The sequence below is a fragment of the Stegostoma tigrinum genome, chromosome 16 (assembly GCF_030684315.1).
Source record: "Stegostoma tigrinum isolate sSteTig4 chromosome 16, sSteTig4.hap1, whole genome shotgun sequence".
Taxonomy (NCBI): Eukaryota; Metazoa; Chordata; class Chondrichthyes; order Orectolobiformes; family Stegostomatidae; genus Stegostoma; species Stegostoma tigrinum.
This window is the reverse complement of record NC_081369.1, coordinates 26,479,540-26,494,272: the sequence shown is the minus strand read 5'-3', so window position 1 is coordinate 26,494,272 and position 14,733 is coordinate 26,479,540. Positions and strand designations below refer to the sequence as shown.

Below are 14,733 nucleotides of genomic sequence, written 5' to 3'. Positions count from 1 at the left end.
TACACATAAAATAAAACATTATCATGCTCAGTTTCTGAGTCAAGTTCAATCAGGGAACACTTTGGCAGAAAACAGATTTTTGAAGGTAATAATATACCCAGCTATGCAAATCAAATCCAGCAACTTGGAGATAAAGAAATGGAGACACTGTGAAACACCTGAACACAGAATGCTGAATGCTATGAACCAGTCCATGCTTCCTATAGGCAGTTCTTTTTTCATATTGACACATTAATACAGTATCTGTGAAGGGTTTATTTAAACCATAATTCTATTTTTTGGAATTCATTCATCTGAATAAAATAGAGCCACTAAATGGACAGTTGCTTATGGCCTGTATGAACACGCAGCCTGTGTACTCTCAGATGCTGTTTATTATTCTTCATGGCGATATCTATAATTTATGAGCAAACTGTTTTGTAAGCATTCCATAAAGGTTGAGTAAAGTATTTAGTTGTTAACGCTTACATTGTCATGCTCTGAATCGAAATGTGCCCACTTACATTCTATTCATCAAAGCACAAAGACATCAAGGCAAAGATATTATCCAAATATTATTAAAACTTTGAACCTTGTCCTCATAAATTATGGCAAAATGGCTTCTGAGCTATTAGCGAGGAAAATGTATGGGCTTCAGTTGCTTTGGAGTAATTACGTGCTTAAAAGGAAGCGTGGCTGAGCATTCTCCCAGTAAAACAAGAAGAGTCATGATCATTTGTTACTTCTTTAGTACTGTTCAGTATTTTTCACACAGGTCAATCCAACCTTACAGCAGCACCATTATCTTCCCAGAGAGACTAAACATCTGTTACTAAGTACATACAGACACTGCTGCAACACACTAAAAATCTTGTCCAGTTCATCTGTTTTGCTTACAGTACCATGCTTTAAAACACTTGGCCAAGTTTACAAAGCAGCCCCCATTTCTCATTGCTTGTGTGATGCATCATCAATAAAATATGCAGCACTTCCACTCCTCCATTATTTCCTTAAATATATGCACAGCTGTAAGATCGGTTCTGGCTTTGTCTGGTAGCTCATTTCCGTAAGCCTTTTCCTTAAACTCACTGTCTCCACTCACAGTGCAAAATGCTTGGACCCTTGTTACGATGCCAAACCCAAAACACAACTGCTGCTTGTTTTATGGAACAGATCAAGATGGACAACAGAAAGGCACTTAGAAGAAATTGACAAGTAAGCAAAATGACTATTTTAAAAGCAAGGTACAAAACGTATCCATGGTTGAAAGAAAATTTGAAATCTTGTAAAACAAGAAGTTGTTGAATTACATTTTGTGTTTGTGTTAACTTGACAGCTTTTAATACCTTCAATTTTAAAATTTTTGATTGGGAAAAGAGGCAACAGTAAAACCTCACTTCTTGCTATTTTTTTCCTGGCATAATTTTATCCTCCTACTCAAAAGGTAGCCCGTGTTGCAGAGAATGAGGAGGACATTCATGAGAGCTACAGTAATTGATTAAACATCTGTTAAACTGCAGGTGGTTTCACTTTTTTTGTCGTGGGGTGTTTGATAATGGATGATCTAATCTGTGTTCCTACATTGTTTACTTCATTACACAGGTGACAGAGATGAAGTGATAGTATCTTCCAACTTTTAAAAATGACTTGCCTGCAAGAAATGATTGTGCTAATTTCCAATGGGAAGAGATGCAACATGTGCAACAAACTCAGTTTACATGAAATCTTTACTTTCTGTGTCCTCCCCAGACCAATTTACTTGTGCAGCTTGAAATTCAACTTTTACATCCTTTGATTGCTTGCCCAGGGCCATACAAAACAATTACCACAGAGTAGGCACTAAAGAAACTGATGATTATAAGGACATGAGCTTTGTATGACTGAGCAATGACTATAAATAGTGCTTCCTCATACAGTTGTGTAGCTATGTGATAGCCATTAGCCTAAGACTTATCAACAGTTTATTTAAACAATGAAAGTTGTCTTTTGATTGGAACTACATTTTGTATAGCAATGAAGAACATAAGTAAGGAGAATTTCAGCTCACACTCAATCTCACAACTTACAAAAATCAATATTAAACTGGAATTTTTCTCTTTTTTGTGGTTGTTGGGGACAAATGCTTTCTTGGCTGGTTTCCTTTTCCTCTCTCTTCTCTTTTTGATGATGATCCCTTGCTGAGGAGCTTTTTAGTATAGAGTCCAAGGACCCAGGTTTTGGACCAGTAGATAAAATGCTTGGTGAGGAACATGGTCATGACTCCTATCTCCACTTTTGATCTCTTCCGTTTTCCTGTGATAGAGAAGGGAGTGGGCTTAGGTTGCCTCCTCTTCATGAGATGGTTAACATTGTTAAGAGAGATAATAAGAACTGCCGATGCTGGAGTCAGAGATAACAAGGTGTTGAGCTGGAGGAACACAGCAGGCCAGGCAGCATTAGAGGAGCAGGAAGCTGACGTTTAGTGTCGGGGCCCTTATGAAGAAGCCTGGCCTGCTCTGTTCCTCCAGCTCCACACTACGTTAACATTGTTATGAGTTTTTTTTTAATGCCATGCCTGGTACATTTTCTATTCTTTATTGAAACAGATGGCAATTAGCAGTTGTCAGGAATTAGTACTAACTCAAACGAGGTGAACACAGAATCGGCTGTAAGCATAAAATAAAACCCCAAAAAACAGTAGATGCTGGAAACCAATGTTCTGAAACATTAACTCTGATTTCTCTCCACAGATGCTGTTGATCTGCTGTACCTTCAGCAATTTCTGTTTATGTTTTGGCTGTGAGTTTATGTGAGAAGTTGTAGTTCAAAGTGACACTGAAGAGATTGAGCTCAGGGAGGTATTACCCCATGAATAAAAATTCACTGCCGTTAAAGAACATGTCGCCAGCTGACCGCCTCCTAGGTTTCAGGTCCACTGCTGTTTGCTGAAATGTGGGAAATTTTAATTGTGCCTCCTGTGCACCCAAACATTAATACTGTACCAGCAGCCACAGCAATGGCTGCCAAAGTGAGACATAATGCGGCTCATCTTTTCCCTGATGCATCTCTGTTACCATGTTAGTTAATTGAATGGCAGTTCCATTCCTTAGGTGACAAATGCCCATATCTGAGGAAAGGTCACTTGACCCAAAACATTAACTCTGATTTCTCTCCACAGATGCTGCCAGACCTGCTGAGCTTTTCCAGCAATTTCTCTTTTCGTCTCTGATAAATGCCCTAAGTGGGTTGAAATGACAGCCTCTTCCCACTTGGCAAGTTTGTGGTCCAAAATTAAACCCCCCCTCCTGATTTCTATCCCCAACTGTATAATCCTGTCTTGGATATCTGTTCTACCCAGATGGGTTTGTGTAGTGGATACTGGTAGGCAATATGTTTGTAAAGGACAACAATAATTTGTATGTAGTGTATTTAAAGTAGAAAATCATCCAATGGTCGTTCACAGAAATGTAAGGAAAATGGACACAAAGCCAACGAAGGAGATATTGGCATTGTTATTTAAATAATCAAAGAAGTGAATTTTAGAGAGAGACCGATGGAAAGGAGTTAGAAAATAAACAGTGATTTATGGATGAATTTACCTTCTTATTGAGTGGGGCTGGGTATTCTGTTAAATTCAGTGAAAGGATTAAAATATATGATATAGGAGCAGGAGTAAACATGTGACCCCATTTCTGACATTCAATATGATCATCTCTGATCATGTGCCTGCACTGCATTTTTCCAACCATTCTCCTTATCCCTCAGTTTCCCAAGATTACCAAAGCCCCATGTATCTCAGACTCAAATATATTCAATATTGCAGCATTCTCATCCTTTTGGAAAGGACAGTTTCAAAGATTCACAATGCTCTGAGAGAAAATATTCTTCCTCATCTCAGTTCTAAATGATCAACCCCGGATCCTGAGGCCTCTCTCCTGTATTCTAGATTTTGCAACCACAGGAAAGAGATGTGGAAGCACAGAAACATAGAATATAGAAGCAGGAGTAGGCTATTTGGCCCTTTGAGCCTGATCGTGGTTGATCATCCAACATAGCAATGTGTTCCCATTTTGTCCCCATGTCCTTTGATCTCATTAGTCATCGGAACGATCTCTACATCTTTCTTGAACATCTTCAATGTTTTGCTTTTAACATGTTTGCTGTGGCAGATAATTCTACAGGTTCATCACTCTCTGGGTGAAGAAATTCCTCCTCATCTCTGTCCGAAAAGGCATATCCTTTGTCTTTAGATTACAACCTCTAGTTTTTATTGAGAACATCTTTCCTGCATCTACCCTTTTGAATTCAGTTAAAATTTCTTCATAAATTTATTATTTTAATCTCCAATTATCATAGCCCTAATTGATCCAGTCTCTCACCTAATGTCCGTCCTGCCATCCCAAAAATTAATCTGGTAAACCTTTTATGTATTTCATCAATGGTCAGAATGTCACTCCTAACATAAGGAGACCAAAACTGCACACAATACTCCTGGTGTCATCTAATCAATGTCTAATACAGTTGCAGTAGGACATTCCTTCTACTGTCAGCAAACCTTCTCATTATGAAGGCCAACATGCCATTTGCCTTCTGCATCAACTGCTGCACTTGCATGCTTACGTCACCTCCCAGTTTCTTAACTTTTCATCATTCAGTGCATAATCTGCCTGCCTGTATTTTCTACCAAAGTGGATCCAAATTTATCCATCTAATACTGTGTCTGCCATATATTTGCCCACATAATTTTTCAAAATCACAAGAAGTTTCATTGCATCTTTCTCGCCCAGCTTTGTGTCAGAGTCATAGAGATGTACAGCATGGAAAAAGACCCTTCGGTCCAACATGTGCATGCTGATCAGATATCTAAAATAAATCTAGTCCCATTTGCCAGCATTTGGCCCATATCCCTCTAAACCTTTCTCATTCATTTACCCACCAGGATATCTTTTACATGTTGTAATTGTACCAGCCTTCATCACTTCTTCTGGCAGCCTATTCCAAACATCCTCAGTGTCAAAAGGCTGCCCCTCAGGTCCTTTTTAAATATTTCCCCTCTCACCTTAAACCTATGCCCTCTAGTTTTGAACAACCCGCCCTGGGGGAAAGATCTTGTCCGTTTACCTTATCCGTGCCCCTCATGATATTCTTAACCTCTCTAAGGTCACTCCTCAGCCTCTGACACTCCAGGGAAAATAACCCCAGCTTATTCAGTTTCTCAACATAGCTTAAACCCTCCAACCCTATCCACATCCTTGTAAATCTTCTCTGAACCTTTTCCAGTTTCACAACATCCTTCCTATAGCAGGGTGACCAGAATTGCACGCAGTATTCCAAAAGTCACTTAACCAATGTTCTGTAATCCATAGCATGACCTCTCAACTCCTATATTCAATGCAGTAACCTATCTATCTGCAACTCCACTTGCAAGGAACTATGAATCTGCTCTCCATGGTCTCTTCTTTCAGCAACACTCCCAAGACTTCACCGTTAAGTATATAAGTCCTGCCCTGATTTGCCTTTCCAAAATGCAGCACCTCACATTTATCTAAATTAAACTCCTCGGCCCATTGGCCCATCTAGTCAAGATCCTGTTGTACTAATAGCTAACCTTCTTCACTGTCCACTACACCTCCAATTTTGGCATCATCTGCAAACTTACTAACCATATGTTCGCATCCAAATCATTTATATAAATGATGAAAAGCAGTGGATTCAGCACTGATCCTTGTGGCACACCACTGGTTGCTGGTCTCCTGACTGAAAAGTAACCCTCCACCACCACCCGCTGTCTTCTACCTTTGAGCCAGGTCTGTACCCGAATGGTTAGTCCTTCCTGTATTCCATGTGATCTAACATTGCTAATCAGTCTACAATGAGGAACCTTGTCAAGCACCTCACTGAAGTCCATATAGATTGTGTCCACTGCTCTGCCTTCATCAATCCTCTTCATTGCTTCTTCAAAAAAACTCAGTTAGTGAGACAGTTTTCCTTGCACTAAGCCATGATGGCTATCCCTAATCGGTCCTTGCATTTCCAAATACATATAAATTCTGTCCCTCAGGTCATGTGCAGACTTGGAGGTAAGACATATAGTTTCCTCTCAGTATTATATATTGTGAACAGTTGGAGTCTAAGCTGTGATCCCTGAAATATCGCACTAGTCACTACCTACTGTTGAGAAGATGATGTGTGTAGTCCAAATCTCTGTTTACTATCTGCTAACCAGATCTCAATCCACTTCTGTGCATAACCTCTAATCTCACATGCTTTAATTTTGCATGCTAAACTCTTCTGTGAGATTCTCAATGTTTAACCTTTCAGAATCTTGTGTGTTTCAATTAGGTCATCTCTCATTCTTCTAAACTCCAAAGAATATAACTGCAAGTTACTCAGACTCCCATCGCAAGAACCAGTTGAATAACTCTTTGCAGTCCTAACTCCTTAAACATGAGACCAAAACTCCATGCAGCCCTCTATGTTCTCACTACAGCCCTGTAGAATTACAGTATGATTTCCTTATTGTTGCACTTCAATTGCTTTGTAATTAAGGCCAACATGTCACTTGCCTTCCCAATTGCTTGTTGTACCAGCATACTAACTTGCAGTCAGAATATAAAACAAAAATAACTGCAGATGCTGGAAATCTGAAACAAAAATAGAAATAGCTTAAGAAACTCAGTTGTGCTGCCAGCATCTTTGGAGACAAAGCAGTGTTAATGTTTCCTTAAGTAGGTAGAGCTATGGGGGGGCATAGTCACTCAGTGATTAGCACTGCTGTCACACAGCACCATGGACCCAGGTTCGATTACACCCATGGGTGACTGTCTGTCTGGAGTTTGCATATTCTCCCTGGGTCTGTGTGAGTTTCCTCTTAGCTCTGATTTCCTCCCACAGTCCAAAGATATACAATTGAGGTGGATTGGTCATGCTAAATTGCCTGTCATGTCCAAGGGTGTGTGAGTTAGGTGGATTAACCATGGGAAATGTAAGGTTACAGGAAAAAGGATGCTCTTTGGAGGGACAGTATTGATTTTTTGTGCGAAGTGGCCTGTTTTCACACTGTAGGGATTCTATGATTCTGAAAAAGGGTCACTGAACCAAAATGTTAACTCAGCTTTCTTTCCACTGATGTTTCCAGACCTTCTGAGTTTCTCCAGCAATTTTTGTTTTTGTTGCCAACTTTCTGTGTTCCTTATAAAAGTAGACTCACATCTCTTTGAACAATAGTATGAAGGAGTTTCACACCTTTTAAAGATATTCTACTTGTCTGTTGAGAATGAATATTTTGATATTTTTCATTACCTTTACATGCAGTTTGGGTTATTTATGTCAAAGCAAGTCATATAACACAATGCATTTTTAAGTCTTCTATTTTGCATTTCCTGGTTTAGCTTTTGTGTTGTCTAATAATTGTATCATATCAGTATCCCACAGATTATTATAATTGCCACAATTCTGCTGTTAAGCATAGAATTTGCGGAAGGTTCCTCTATTACATTTATTAAAAGTATTTCTGGTTCACAATCAGACACAAAAGCAATTTCTTTCTTATTTGTTAAAAGCTTTATGTAGCTCTTGCTTTTGTCTGTCAAAGTTTTACAGTCCTTTGGAACAGTAAATGACATGTAATGGAGACATTAATTTTAAGCCTTTAATTCTGACAAACTCAGTCAGTGGTGTGGCATTTTCTAAGTTACCCTTGGAGACGTTTACTTCAGTACCAAGAAAATAGAAATTTCCCAGAAAGATCAAATCTAAAGGATATGAAATAGTAAAATGAACATTAAGGCTGTCTTATTTTAAGGTAATATTTTATCAAAAATAGTTGCTAATTGGAAGATACTTATGGTCTTCATAAATTTATTTGTTTTTCAGATGATGCAATCAATATTCCCTGAGGTTTCTCCAGTCTCCCTGTTATCTTAGGTCTTTGATATGTGTTTCCAACTTGCCTTGTAAGCAAAGTATCCTTTGCTTTGCCCTTACGGGCAAATGTGATAACAGGATATAAACCAGGGCAGAGGGAAGAAATTAGGTTACTTACTGCAATGGTCCAGGCAGGACCAATGTCACAGTGGAGGTTGGACATATTAATGAAGCATACAAGCCTGATGGGAAAACATGAGCCATGAGTGTACTGACACAAAATGGATTTTGTCTTAAAAGAAAGAGAGCCTAAGATTGGAAGTGAAGTAAAGGTAATTTATAAGCATAAAAGAGGAGATATCAGGTCTCACATCCCATAGATCAAGATGGAACTCGTACAAGCAAAAAGCAGCCCGCATTTGGAAGAAATGTCCCTGATGAATTTATAAGATTTAAAAAAAGACCAAACTAAATAAAATTGGCAAATAATTTAGAGGTGGAATTGGCTGCTGGAGCTAAAATGGGGGTGGAGATAATTGAAATGTTGGTGATATATCTGGGACTTGTGGAAACACAGGAGGGGCTAGGTACACCATCCGCTGAATCACAAGAGTTAATGACAATTGAATTACTGTTAGAACAACTGGAATATGAGATAGAATGAAAGCAGTTTGAAGTGAAAGGGGAAATGGAACTTAAAAGACTTGAACCTGAACATCAGAGACAGGAGAAAGATGAAGAGAGAATGCTTAGGAGGCTTAATTCATGAGAGAAAAAAAGGATGTGGCAAGGGAACTGAGAAAAGAGTATTAGCTTAGGGGAATGCAGATTAAACAAAAAGCATTAGATACTCAGAAGATTGTGGACTCGGAAAGTCCAAGTCGGGACGTTAGATGCCTTCAAGGCAGAGATCGACAAATTGTTGCTCTCACAAGGAATCAAGGGCTATGGGGAGTGTGCAGGGAAGTGGAGTTGAAATGCCCATCAGCCATGATTTAAATGGCGGAGTGGACTTGATGGGCCAAATGGCCTTACTGCCACTCCTATGTCTTATGGTCTTATGGTCTTAAGTCATTACCTAAAGTCCTATAAGAAAATGTTATAATCTTATGGCCCTATCAAAATTTGAAGGAAAGGATATAGACGCATACATTATGTCATTTGAGAAAATAGTGAAACTAATGAAGTGACTGAAGGAAAACTGAATATTGCCCATGTGGAGCATGTTGTTATTATAGGTTGTGTGATTATTTATTTTAAAGTTTGACTTTGAACTAGTGGCAAGTGGATTTTGGTTTGTGTGTATGTGGGATTTCAATGATAAGCTTGTCAGTATTTCTGCAGCTGTGACATTTTAAAGAAGAAACTGTATAAATAACAAGTGATAATAGTTTTTCTTTTTACACTGGGAGAGTTTTATAAGTGAACTAAGTAAACAACAAAGAGTAATAGGTTGCTTTTAGCAAGAAGAATCACAATCTTTTCACTGAAGGGAAAATGCCAGAGTGTGTAAAACTTTCATTTTCAGTTCATGAAAGTCCTGATTGGAGTTAGATGTAAGAACACAGCTCCTTCTGAAGAAAGACAATAATTCAGAACAGTAAAGAACTCAGTTAGATCAGTGTAAGAATTTTATTTTGATAGTTCCAAACCACAAATGTTTTGTTAGAACTTGGAAGTGATATTCAAAGCTGAAAATCTAAGCTTAGTCAACTGAATAATCAAGGAGGAGGCTATCAAACTCTCAAGGCGGGAAATTGAAGAAGACAGTTAACTCTAACTTAAAGGTATGTCAAAATCTTTCAAATTGCGTTATATGTAAATAGCTTGGTTTATTCAATTTTAACATCTTCCCTCTTGATTAATAAAAATCTGCAGCTTTTCATGCTTGTTCTTCAGTGAAAGATACCCAATTACCTAAAACAAAATCAATGCAGATTTCAATCTGGAATCTGACTTGTCCAGTAATAACGTTAAATGGGATCATAACAATCTGGGGCTCTTGTAGGAACTGAATTCATTGGATTTAAGAGTGTTTGATGCCTTTCAAGTAACAGCACGTGGTGGTTCTGGACATAAAATGGTTTCATTGTGATGAAGGTTGTTGCACAGAATTCGAATTTGGCTTTGAATATTGCAAAGAATCTTCTTTAGAAGTGAATCGGTTAACAGTAAATTATTTGAAATCTTTGACCAGAGCTAAATTGAGAGATTTAATAGATAAATGAAAGGTAGAAGCAAAAACAGAATCTGTCAAGATTAAATGCTTAAAATGATTAGCCCACATTTAGAATTGCATGATGGGAAACCTAAATTTGGGATGTCACTGCTAGACTTGGCTAAGATACAGTTAGAAATGAAAAGACTTGGGTTAGAAGAAAAACCGAAACTAAGGGAAAGTGGGCAAAAAGAAATGACGAGCTTGACGGAAAGTGACATAGGGTTTTAACAAAGTGAAATGGAAAGGGAAGAAAAAGAAAAACATGGGGATGAGGCAAGCGAAGAAAAAGGAAAGCAGAGGGAGATAGAATTTTTACAAATGTGAACTCCGAAATGAAAGGGCACTCAAAGAACATGAGGTGGCCAAAACATAGCTTAAAGTAAAGCAGGAAGAGGAAGGTAAAAGCTTGGAGTATGATTCTGATTCCAATATTTGATTTGATTTAAGAATCTGCACTTAGTACCTACATTTACTGACAATGGTGTTGAAAGATATTTTCATTGAGTTGAGAAAGTAGCTGGACAGATAAAGTGGCTAAATGATGTTTGGATCTTTATGTTACAGACAGATACAGCTATGACTCTGTGTGTTAGTTTGTTAGAAGAACAATCTGCAGTGTATGAAACTGTCAAAGAGGCAATACTCAATGAGCTTAACCTTGAAATTTATCAATTAAATGAAAAACAGGCTTTTTGGCTCACTAAGACTGCGCCAACACATGACATCTTTCTAAACTAAAAACCTTTTGCCTCTATGTAGTCTGCATCCTTCTATTCACTGCTCATTTGTTTATCTGTCAAGATGCCTCATAAAGATTGCTATTGTATCTGCTTCTACCATCTCCTTTGGCAGCACATTCCAGGCACTTACCACGCTCTGTGTAAAAAAAAGCTTCTCACATCTCCTTTAACCTTCCTCCTATTTACTTTAAATCTATGTTCCCTCATAATTGACATTTCTATCTTAGGTAAAAAGACTCTGACTAGCTGTTCTATCTATGCTTCTCATAATTTTGTAAACTTCTATCAGGTCACCGCTCAGTCTCCAACATTCAACTTAAAATAAACCAGATTTGTCCAACCTCTACTGATAGCTACAATCATCCAAACCAGGCAACATCCTGGTAAACCTTTTCTGTACTCTGTCTGAAGCTTCCACCTCTTTCTGGTGGTGTGGTGACCTAAAGTCTATACAGCTGCAATAAGACTTGCCAATTCTTATAAATTTTAGATCTACCAAAAAAAAAGTGTCAGAAATGTGTGGAATTTGTGAGAGAAAAAAATGCTGTGGAATAGGTGGTTCTGATCACTAAAAGTGGTGGTAAGGTTGAGAACTTTAAGGAAATTGATGATAATGGAAGAATTCAGAAATAGTATTCCTGCAAATGTAAAAAACAGTGCATATTAAGAATCAGAGAAGCAGCAGTTCTGGCAGATATCTATAATACCTTGCACAGACAATGACATTTCATGAGATCGTCACATGACAATGCAGAAGGAAATTGGAGGATTGAAAATCTGCAGTTTGAAGAGGCAATAGTTCTGGAGAACAGACAAGGTGTCAAAGTAATAAAGAAGAAAGACTAAGAATCAAGAGGTAACATAAAGAACTTAAGCTTCCAATGCAATAAGAATTAATACCAATTGTTTGATGTTAAATGCGAGACTGTTTGCAGCAATAAGCATCAGTTATAAACTTTCAGAAAAGGGGGCATCAGGGAACAAAACAGATATTTAAAATGTAGCAAGAGTATAAAGAGAACATGTTCCCTTAGCACATACTAAGAAGGAAGAGATTGTTCAGGACAGTCCTGAAGATTCACTTCTCAATATTGACAAGAGTCAAACCTCTGGACATTCTGAGTATTTTATCTCAAAAGCGAAGGTATTTTCCGATACTTTTAATCAAGGAGGTAAGCTGATATAGATATTGAAAGACATTGGAGCAAGGCAGTAACTGATGCTGGATGATGATACAATTTATCTTATAGATGGGTTAATGAAGGAGAAAATATTAATTAGAGTTATACATTGTTGTTTTAAACCAACTTCAATAATACAAAATTGAATTAAGTCATGATTTACTGTATTGTGAAATTACAGTGAGACAAATGTGTATAGAAATAATTGATTTTCTTTTTGAAAATGACCTGGCAGGATCAACAATATTGGCCTAACCACTTCCTTTGACTAGATCTCAGGCTGAAAGAATTAGACAGGAAGAAGAGGAATTTAACAAATGGGGAGATGAATTGGAAATTTGGTTATCAGATACAATTTTCAAAAAATAATTTTAAAAAAGATAAAATTAAAGAGAACAAGGTTGATATATTTAGCAATCTTCTTTAATTGATTTGGAATTAAAATATCATTCCAAGCAGAAATTTGTCTAGAAATTTCAGAAAATCAAGTCAGTTACAATACCTGACTGTTACCACTTAAAAGATATAATATTAACGTGGAAATGAAGACATCCTCAAGTACCAGCCAAGAAAGATTCCCAGTAGTCTGTTAGTTAGTCATCCCATTTGATTATGATAATAAAGTTGTATGATTGGCTTGGGGTAGTCCAAAAGCAGATCACTTAGGTATTAGGAAAGCTCAGGCTCATTTATTAAAACATTCTCATTGTCCATGAATATGTGAAGATGTGATCAAGTTTTTGTCAGACATGCTATACATGCAATAATGTGAAAACATCAATCATTATTAAATCCGACACCTTTAATTCTAATACAGTTTTCCAGGAACCATACCTAAAATGAGAATTGGGAATAAGTATATGTTAATGATTACGAATGCTTCCACAAAGTTTTTAGAAGACGTGCCTCTAGGAAACAATAATGCAAAAATTTACTGCAAAAGTTAGTTCAATTTTTTTTGCAAAATATTTGATTTGATTATTGTCACATGTACCTAGGTACAGAGAAAAATGTTCATTTTGCATGCTGTACAGGGAGATGATAACACACAAAGATCATTGGGTGATTGAACAGAGCGAAGAAGAGTAAGATAACAAAGTGTGGAGCTGGATGAACACAGCAGGCCAAGCAGCATCTCAGGAGCACAAAAGCTGACATTTCGGGCCTAGACCCTTCATCAGAGGGTCTAGGCCCGAAACGTCAGCTTTTGTGCTCCTGAGATGCTGCTTGGCCTGCTGTGTTCATCCAGCTCCACACTTTGTTATCTTGGATTCTCCAGCATCTGCAGTTCCCATTATCCCTGAAGAAGACAGAGTTACAGCTGCAAAGAAGGTGCCCAAAAAGCAAGGTCAACATTAGATTTGAAATTTGAGAGGTCCATTCAGAAGCCTAATAACAGCAAGGAAGAAGCTGTTCCTGAATCTCTTGGTACGTGTATTGGTTTGTTACTCTGATTGTTTGATATTAAATGCTTTTGTATCTTCTGTCTGATGGAAGAGATTGGAAGTGATTTTAACTGGGGTCGGAGTGGTCTTTGATGATGTTGGCTGCTTTTCTGAGGCGTTGATTTGGATATGCCCAAAGACATACCATCAGGTCAAGGTTTAAAATTTATGCTGCAAGTATTCAAAGAAATTATAACTAGATGGGAATAAAACAACTTACATCTTCTACTTATCCACAATACAAAGGTGTATTGGAAAAGTGCATTCAAATTTTGAAGACTATGATCAGAATGTATTGTCTGGAATGTCATAATGATTGGGATGAAGGAATTATTTTGGTTTCATTGACCATTATTGATGATCATAATGAGCCCACAGGATTGAGTCCTTTGAACAAATATATGGACAAGCAACAAGTGAAACACTTAAATTGTTTAAAGTAAGATTGATAAACTAAACGTCAGAGAGTATAGTTCCAACCAATGTTTCAAATTTCAAATGGAAAACTGACTAAAACACATGAGTTGGCTGAGTAGACTTTGAAGGGAGTTTAACAAATAATGAAATTCAGAAAATGTGTATTTGCAGTCGCAAAGGGGATTTGAAATGAAATAGAAATATCAGAACGAATCAAAAACTCAAACTTCAAAAGTTGACCCTCCAACTATCAGATTGAATAATACAGTGGCATGTTATTTTATCTTCCAAAAAACTATTAAAGTGACTTGCAAAGATTGTAACAGAATAGTAACTCAAAATTGTTCAAAGAAGGGAATCAAAAGAACAGGTATCCATGGGCCATTTAGCTTAGGTGATTTTCAGCCACACCAAACAGCCCAATTGACTGTGTATGTGTGAGCCTCAACAGTTTGTGCATGCGTGGCGGATTGAACCCTTGTGCTTGCATTTTTTTTGCCAAACTGCACGCGCAGCTTAAGCCAGATAGCCTGACTGACGGCGTGTTTGTGAGTCTGAGGAGTCACATGATTGAATATAAGAAGTACTGCATAATGATGGCAACTGTGCATGCATGGAAAATAAGCATATGGTTGAAACACAGTTGAACAATGCTGGAAAGGCTCGTGGCCACAGATAAATCCTGTCTGAAACTGGCTCTTGGCCTGGGCTCCCAACAGTGCTTGAATCCCAGGCAACCATGTCACTCCTGTAACTATCAGATTTGAGGGCGAGCTGGACCAGAAGCTACCCAGAGGCAGAGAGAGAGGTGGGGGGAGAGAGAGAGAGAAAGAGAGTGAGAGAGAGAGAGAGAGAGAGAGATGTGCTTAGGATTGGCAATTTCTGGCAAAAACTGATGATGTGAG

The 14,733-nt window shown here is 37.9% G+C and overlaps 2 long non-coding RNA genes across 8 annotated transcripts in view; one reads left to right on the top strand and one right to left on the bottom strand.

Annotated features, from left to right (window-relative positions):
- The window catches only part of LOC125459722 (uncharacterized), a 206,883-nt gene that overhangs the window by 58,428 nt on the left and 133,722 nt on the right, over positions 1-14,733 (top strand). For 3 of the 5 annotated variants that reach the window (XR_009446791.1, XR_007249093.2, XR_007249091.2), the window contains exon 2: positions 1,084-1,194. The exons of 1 other annotated variant lie outside the window; for it this stretch is intronic. This is a non-coding gene — a long non-coding RNA (uncharacterized LOC125459722). Of the gene's footprint in view, positions 1-1,083; positions 1,195-13,228; positions 13,395-14,733 lie in introns of those variants that run through there. One more of the 5 variants, XR_009446790.1, reaches the window with a different exon arrangement.
- Positions 855-14,733, bottom strand: part of LOC125459723 (uncharacterized) — a 147,729-nt gene continuing 133,850 nt past the window's right edge. For all 3 annotated transcript variants that reach the window (XR_007249095.2, XR_009446794.1, XR_009446793.1), the window contains one exon: positions 855-2,271. This is a non-coding gene — a long non-coding RNA (uncharacterized LOC125459723). The remainder of the gene's footprint in view (positions 2,272-14,733) is intronic.